The sequence below is a fragment of the Coptis chinensis genome, chromosome 9 (genome assembly GCF_015680905.1).
Source record: "Coptis chinensis isolate HL-2020 chromosome 9, ASM1568090v1, whole genome shotgun sequence".
NCBI classification, from domain to species: Eukaryota; Viridiplantae; Streptophyta; class Magnoliopsida; order Ranunculales; family Ranunculaceae; genus Coptis; species Coptis chinensis.
Genome location: NC_141464.1, coordinates 32,527,346 through 32,536,033, shown reverse-complemented (window position 1 = coordinate 32,536,033; position 8,688 = coordinate 32,527,346).

Sequence of the window (8,688 nt, the reverse complement as noted above, 5' to 3'; positions counted from 1 at the left end):
GGTAACACTAAGTTGTCTAGGTCATATAAGGAAACTGTTACAAAAGCTACATCTATTTTTGGGGTAAAACCCGATCCCGAATTAAAAAATTTGATAGAATCCCTCACTAAAAAAGTAGATGCCCTTGCAGTTCAAGTAAACGATTAACTCCCAAAACAGGTCATGAACGTTGACACATGTGTTCTTTGTCTCAGTTTAGACCATCTTGATGCTTATTGTCCCTTGTTATACGCCTCCTTTTCTCAACCATCAGAAGAGGCATGTGCATTCAACATTCTTAATGCACCTTGGCGACAACATCCGAATTTCGCTTGGCACCAACCTCCACCACAGATGGCTCCTCCAGGTTTTGCTAATCCACCTGTTTGACCACCCAACAACTTTATTCCATACCGCCAAGGAAATAATCAGCAATACCAACAATGTCAAAATTAATTTCAAAATAATTCCAATGCTAATTATCAAACCAACTGTAGCCTTGTTCCAGCCAATCCAAATCCCAGTTATAATCAACAACTTCTCAGCAATAATCGTGAACTAGTACCTGTTGCACAACCTGCGCCACTCGTTATGGATAGGACAAGCGAGAGTTTCTTAGCTTATATGAACCAACAATCTCAAATTTTAACGTCTATCCAACAATCACTTCAACAATTGGCGCAAGAAAAGAGTCAGAAAGGCGTGTTTCCTAGACAAGCAGTTCCAAACCCTAAGCCAGCAAACACTGCCTTTGAACTCACCAATGCACTTGGTACAAGTGCTCCAAACCAAGGTGAGGTGCACGCAATCACTACTCTTCGATCTGGCAAAACTGTAGACAATCAAATACGTATGCCAGATGATCAACCAAAGGTATCTGAAGGTTCTAATGAATCTATTTCCAATAATGAACCTACGGAGAATTCACCAAATTCAACAAAGTCAACATCTTAGAAATTAGGAAACAAGCAAGTGGACCCTTTTGCCAAATTTCGCCCTAAGGCACCATTTCCTGCATGCTTGGCAAATAATAAACCTGATGAGAATTTTGATGAAATTCGAGAAACTTTTCAAAATTTGACAATCAACTTACCTTTTCTCGATGCCCTCAAATTTTTTCCAAAACATGCAAAGTTTCTAAAAGATATGTGCACCACAAAAAGTAGAACCAATGTTCCTCAACAAGCATTCCTCACTGAACAACTTTTGTCAATCACCGAACACAATGGTATAGTCAAATACAAGGACCCTGGTCGACCGACAGTTCCATGCACCTTACGTGACAAATATACGGCTACTGCACTACTAGACCTAGGAGTTAGTGTGAACTTACTTCCCTATTACTTATTTAAACAACTAGGTCTACATGAACTTAAACCTACCACCATAACTCTGTAGTTAACCGATCGTTCCATTAAATATCCAAAAGGCATTGTGGAAAACGTCCTTGTAAAAGTCCAAGACTTTTACTATCCCGTAGATTTTGTCATTTTGGATACAGAAGTTCCTTGTGATTCCGTTCCTATCATTTTAGGACGTCCATTCTTAGCAACAACTAATGCACTCATCAACTGTAGGGATGGTTCCATGACCATGTCCTTCGGAAATCTTTCGGTCGAGGTCAATGTGTTCAAGTTGATGAAACAAATTCCAGAGCCTGACATTGATGGTGAAGTGAACATGGTTGACAGCCTTGTGCACGAGTATTTAACAAACTATTTTCCTAAAGATGAAGTACAACAATTTCTTTCCTTTGGTGAATATAAATTTGACGTTGATGATTATACATAGGAAGTAAACACGTTATTATATTCAATACCACTATTTGACCCTACTACCATGATATCTAGCGACTTGGACGATCATAAATCTGTTTTCTCCATGGAAGAAGACTTTCCTCAAGAATCTTTGATACCCATTCCACCCACCCCTGACTTAAAACCTCTTCCTTCGGAATTAAAATATGTACATCTTGATCCAGATGGTCGTCACCCAGTTATCATTTCTTCACAATTGACTGACGATCAGGAATCTCGTTTAATTAATGTCATTAAATAACACCATTCTGCTATTGGATGGTCTCTCGATGACATTAAAGGCATTGACCCTAGTGTGTGCACCCATCGCATACATCTTGAAGAAAATGCTAAGACATTGCGTGAGCCGCAACGTCGTCTAAAACCCACCATGAAGGATGTGGTACGGGAGGAAGTTTTAAGATTACTCGATGCGGGTATTATCTATCCTATCTCCGATAGTGTTTGGGTGAGTCCAGTACACGTTGTTCTAAAGAAATCTGGCATTACAGTTGTGCGCAATGATAAAGATGAATGCATCTCCGCTCGTATTCCAATAAAATGGAAAATATGCATCGATTATCGCAAACTTAATGTCGTCACTTGTAAGGACCACTTTCCATTTCCTTTCATCGATCAGATGCTTGAACGGTTACCAGGTCATGTATATTACTATTTTCTTGATGGTTATTTAGGATATTTTCAAATTGTCATAGATCCTACTGATCAAGAAAAGACAACGTTCACCTGTCCATTTGGTACATTTGCATATAAACGAATGCCTTTCGGCCTTTGCAATGCACCTGGTACTTTCTAGCGCTGTATGCTTCACATTTTCAGTGATATGGTTGAACATTTTATGGAAGTATTTATGGACGACTTCTCAATATATGGTGATTCTTTCGATAGCTGTCTATCAAATCTTGAAAAGGTCTTTACATGTTGTGAAGAAAAACCTTGTTCTTAATTGGGAAAAATGCCATTTCATGGTTATAAAAGGAATAATTCTAGGACATATTGTTTCAAAGGACGGAATCGAAGTTGATAAAGCTAAGATTGAAAAAATTGCTTCACTTCCTATACTAAAAATAGTGCATTTTTAGGACACGCAGGGTTCTATAAGAGATTTATTTAAGATTTCTCAAAGGTTGCTAGACCTTTAACAAATCTCCTACTTAAGGATACCGTCTTTGACTTCAATTTCAATTGCAAACAAGCTTTTGAAACCTTAAAATCCGCCTTGACTACAGCTCCAATAATTCAACCACCTGATTGGTCTAAACCAATTGAGTTAATGTGTGACGCAAGTGACTACGCTATTGGCGACGTCCTAGGGCAACACCGAGAGAATAAGCCAATTGTCATCTACTACGCTAGTAAAACTTTAAATGAAGCTCAACGTAACTATACAACTACTGAGAAAGAGTTTCTGGCAGTTGTATATGCCCTGGATAAGTTTCGTCCTTACCTCATTGGTTCTTCCACAATAGTCTACACTGACCATGCGGCACTTCGTTACCTATTAGCGAAAAAAGATGCAAAACAGAGGTTGATCCGATGGATTCTCCTTTTGCAAGAGTTTACTCTAGAAATTAGAGATAAAAAAGGTTGCAAAAATATGGTTGCAGACCATTTATCAAGACTCGTCAGTGATGTTGATACTGATACCGAACCTATCTATGATTCCTTTCCGGATGAACACTTGTATTCCATTTTTTCATCCCCTTGGTACGCTGACATAGTAAATTACTTAGTTACCGAGGAAGTCCTTTCATCTTGGTCTCGTAATGACCGAAAAAAGTTCTTATCCACTGTGAAATTTTATTTCTGGGATGATCCCTACCTCTTCAAGTATTGTTCAGACCAACTTATACGCCGTTGCATTCTCGACTGGGAACACAATGACGTGTTATCCTTTTGCCATGAACAATCTTGTGGTGGTCATTTCAGTGGAAAGAAAATAGCGGCCAAGGTTCTACAATGTGGATTTTATTGGCCAACACTGTTTCGAGATGCACATGAGCATTGCAAAGTATGCAACCGCTGCCAGCAGCTAGGACGCATTACTCAACGTAATATGATGCCCTTAAACCCCATTTTAATTGTGGAAATCTTTGATGTATGGGGCATCGACTTCATGGGTCCCTTTCCAAATTCTCATGGCTTCCTATACATACTGGTAGCTGTTGACTACGTGTCAAAATGGATTAAGGCATTGGTATGTCGTGCTAATGATCATAAAATGGTCGTTTTGTTCGTAAAGGAAAATATTTTCTCTCGATTTGGTGTTCCCAAAGATATAATTAGTGATGGGGGAAAACATTTTTGTAATAAATTATTTGAATCATTAGTAAAGAAATATGGAGTCACGCACAAAGTGGCAACTCCGTATCATCCTCAGACCAGTGGCCAAGTAGAAGTCTCTAATAGAGAGATTAAATCCATTTTGGAAAAAATTGTTAATCCATCTAGGAAAGACTGGTCTCTCTGATTATCTGATGCCTTGTGGGCATATAGAACGGCTTTTAAGACACCTATAGGAATGTCTCCTTACCGCCTTATTTTTGGAAAACTTTGTCATCTGCTGGTTGAACTTGAGCATCGTATTCTATGGGCCATCAAAAGCCTCAATTATAATACAAATGCGGTAGGCACAAAGAGAAAATTGTAGTTAAGTGAGCTTGAGGAAATTTGGAGTGATGTCTATGATCTCTCGAAGTCCCATAAAGCCAACATGAAAAGAGTGCATGACAAGCACATATTGAGAAAATATTTCAAAGTTAGTCAAAAAGTTTTGTTGTACAACTCAAGATTACACATTTTTCCAGAAAAATTAAAAACTCGATGGTCTAGTCATTTCATTGTCTCTGCTGTCACCCCTATAAGGGCTATATCTTTGCAAAATTTAAACGATAACAACAAATTTCAAGTAAATGGCCAACGTCTAAATCATTATCATAAGTTGCGCTCTCCAGATGTCGAAAAGACTCTTCTCCAAGATCCAGTCTACACAGACTAATAGATTCGCTGGTATATTTCCTTCCATGTGATTAAAACAGGGAAAGTACGCCATTAGGGCAGCCGGGCCCTCTTCTATTTTATTTTCTAAAAATCCATAGAGTGTGTGGTTGCAAGTGCCGGAACCTTAGTCTAGAAAAACTCTTTTCAGCACTGAGTATAAATGTTTTCTGCTAATCGAGCAAACGTGCCTTCTGGTAAACAATGGGTACCAAAGATTTCTCCTCCTTCCTTTTCTTTCCTTTTCTATTCTCTCCCTTACGAACTTCAACTCATCATTTGGTGTAAGTCTCACCCATCTCGAATAGGTAATGATCATAGTTCTTTTGCTCGAAAGCCACGTGCAAAAAGGATGGGGTGGCGTATGAATTGTCAAACACCTTTCTGTCCAGGTCTTGAATTACTATCCGATATGGGCCGGTATAAGGTATATTTTTGTCTGACACCAGCTCAGCAGGATAAACTTCGTCATCGTCCTGTTGCTCCCACAGGATGGGATTTGTCTTGAGGATCTGACGTTAAAAGACTCAACATGTATATACTCGTGTCTTTTATCTTTCCCTTTGCACTAAGCATGGTGCCCAATGAGAGTCGTGATATGCAACATCAGACATTCTCTAGTTCGTACAGGCAATGGATTCCACCAGACCAACCTCGAACAGTTTTCTATGTGACTGTATTTCGGGGCGGTTTGAGGCTATACCATATGTACTAAGGGTAATATTATTACTAGACCATTGCACATTGGTCAGGGATGATACCGTCCTGAACCCTAGTCCCATAAAGCATAAAGGTTAAGTCACAGTCTGGATGGATTGGGTTCGCCCCAGAGCTGACATGACAGTTACTTGATTTAGCTGTTTGTGGTGTTTCTTCTGGACTGTCGGTGTTGTTGACATGTTCCTCTCGCCTTGTACATTTGTATATAAAAATTTATATATATATATAAAAAGGGGGGGTTGCGTTATGTTTTTACAAGAATCAACCACCCAAAAAAAAAAAAAGAGGCCATATTCCATTGGATGGCATTTTTAATGCCGATCGTTTTGACATCTCATTCGTTCAATTTGAAGTTAAAACGAATTGAAATTCTGCGTTTGAAATTTCGGGACATAAGGGTAATTTCCGGATTTCATATGGGCTTGGGCAAAAAATTTGACCTTACCCAAATCACGCGTCCGGTCACAAAACCCATCACGCGAGGGAAACCGCGCGTCAGCCTCTCTTATTTTATCCCCCCTAAATTATGGATCTTGGTTCCCCTCAAACTACCCTCGCGAACGCGACTTAGTAAGCCTGATGTCGACCTGCGCACGCGGGCTAATCACCATCGATTCGAAAACCTTTGGTACAACACCATCTACTCCATCAATACAACCAATTTAAACTCTCAGAATAATATCTTGACCTCTCTATGGCAGCACGTCAACGAATCACAGTCGAGAGGAACTTTAAAAATCTATTCGATTTGGGTATGTTTCGTCCCTTTTTCGACGAAGAAATTGCGAATAGGGAGTGGGAGCATCTGTTGCACAAAGTGCCGGCTAATTACTCGGAAGATTTAGTTTTAAAGTTTTACAACAATGGTGGTTTCCGGGGTGATGAATTTTGGATTACGGCGGATGGGATGGAACGTGAACTCACATTGGAGTTAATATCGAATACAGCGCAAATTTCGATAAACTCCGATAGTCCGACCTTGCTGATATCAGAGTATCCGAATACGATGGACTTAATGTTTGACACGCTTCTCGAGAGAGAGTATAATAATGGCTCGAGCCGCGTGTACCAGCACTCGCTCAGACGAAACCAACTGGCCGTTACTCAGTGACTGGCTTACAACGTCATTGGAACTTCAAAGACGTCTGACGTGAACAAAACGTTCTTGCACCTGCTGTGGAGAAGAAGGATACCTTCCGTATGGTCCATTTTCTGGGCCATGTTCTTACGACTGCGTCAAACAGGCACTACAACAAATATGATATATGACATCACTAATTTTACATCACTTTCAGCAAAGTGATATCATAAGAAAACTATGACATCACTTTTATTAGCATGTGATGTAATAATTATCATAATTTTTTTTTACATCACTTATTTCAGAAGCTGATGTAGTAGAGTTGTACAACATCATTTTAATTAGTGATGTCGAGATAGTGATGTAGTAACACTTTTTTACGTCACTCGCTGTGTCACTTATAAAGTGATGTAATATCTATGTATTCAACATCACTTTAAAGGTGTTGTCACTCACCGTGTCACTTATAAAGTGATGTAATATCTATATATTCAACATCACTTTAAAAGTGAATTTTCCAAATTTTTGAAATCACTTATAATGTGACTTCCAGAAGTATTATTATTAATATATCTCTTAATTAAGTTAATTAGTTAGAAAAAGACCGTCTAAAAAATTAGGCTGCACTACACCATAACAAGATATTTGTAACACACACTTTTTTTGCTTTGTAACACTTTTTTGTCGTTGGTAAGTTGCCTACACTTTGTAAACGTTGGGAATGTTGTAAAGTGTTACTTAAATTCGGATGAATTTGAAGAATTAATTTCTAACACTTGAAACCGTGTGATAAGTGTTGCAAATCTTAAAAATCAAAATAGCTTCGAAATTTCGAAAAGAGGGAAACAAAAAAAATCATATCGTCGAAATAGAAAACCTCTCTTTTTCTCTTAGCCGCTACTACTCTCTTCCTATTCGAATTCTAGAATCAATTTTATATCATGATGTAAAATCCTTCATCAAAAAGGTAACAGTTTACTACTCTTGTTTCTCTTCAAAGTCGATAACTTAACTGCAGAAATAAGAATTGAAAATCCTGATTCAGTGCGGTGTTCTCTTACCCTCTCTCTCTTACCCCAAGGGTTAAGAACTAAAGATCGAGGCCAAGCATTTATTTTTGCCCTCTTATTGCCTCTCTCTCATTTACCAACAAGGACTAGGTCCGATTTTCGATTTCATTCTCATATCTGTTTTTTTTTTTTTTTTTTTTTTTTTTTTTTTTTTTTTTTTTCTTTTTTGATGTGAGATGAGCTTGTTTTAATATAGAAATTAACCATGGGAAATTTGATAATTTTCTATGTGATTAGGTTATTGTTTGAGGGTATTGCGGACTTAGAATCATTTCTCAAGATGTGTCAAAAACTAGGTTTCCTTGTGATGCTTCGCCCTGGACCATACATATGTGCAGGTGAGCAATTAATTAAGGCTTAGCAATTAATTTTATAGTTGCAGTGGCCATTGTCTTTAGTTGATTGTTGATTGTTGATCGACCTTCAATCTGACTTGACCTTTAGTTGAGATTGATTTTACAAGTTGGGTACTGAAAGGTGACTTTCCATGACTTTTTTTGTGTTAGATAGACTGCATCTTGTATAAATAGTTGCATCCTTAGAATCAGTGCAGAACATGATAGTTGATATTGCATTATTGTAGTTATTAATTTAAGTTATGTAAGAAATATATGTGGAATCAACACCAATTTGGTTTGGCCTTAATTAGATAAGCTAGTGTGAATAATTTGTCAGTTCTTGGTGACTAAATTTGCTTCCTTTTTTTTTCTTGGTCCGGCAGTTCCTTCTAATGTCTGAATTTTTGTTGTAGAATGGGATTTTAGAGGGTTTCCTGCTTGGATGGTTTCCATTGAACCAACTCTTAGACTAAGATCTTCTGATCCTGCGTTCCTTCAACTGGTTTGTGTTTTTAATGTCTTTCTTACTTTTAGTATTACTGTTTGGATGTGTCCCATGTGTGTATGATTACTGTTTGGATGACTAAGCTCACTAGAAGAGAGGAATGAGGCCACACTGCCACACTGTAGTATTAAAGTATTAAACAATCAAAATGTCTACTGGTTTTCGTTGCATCAAAATGCTT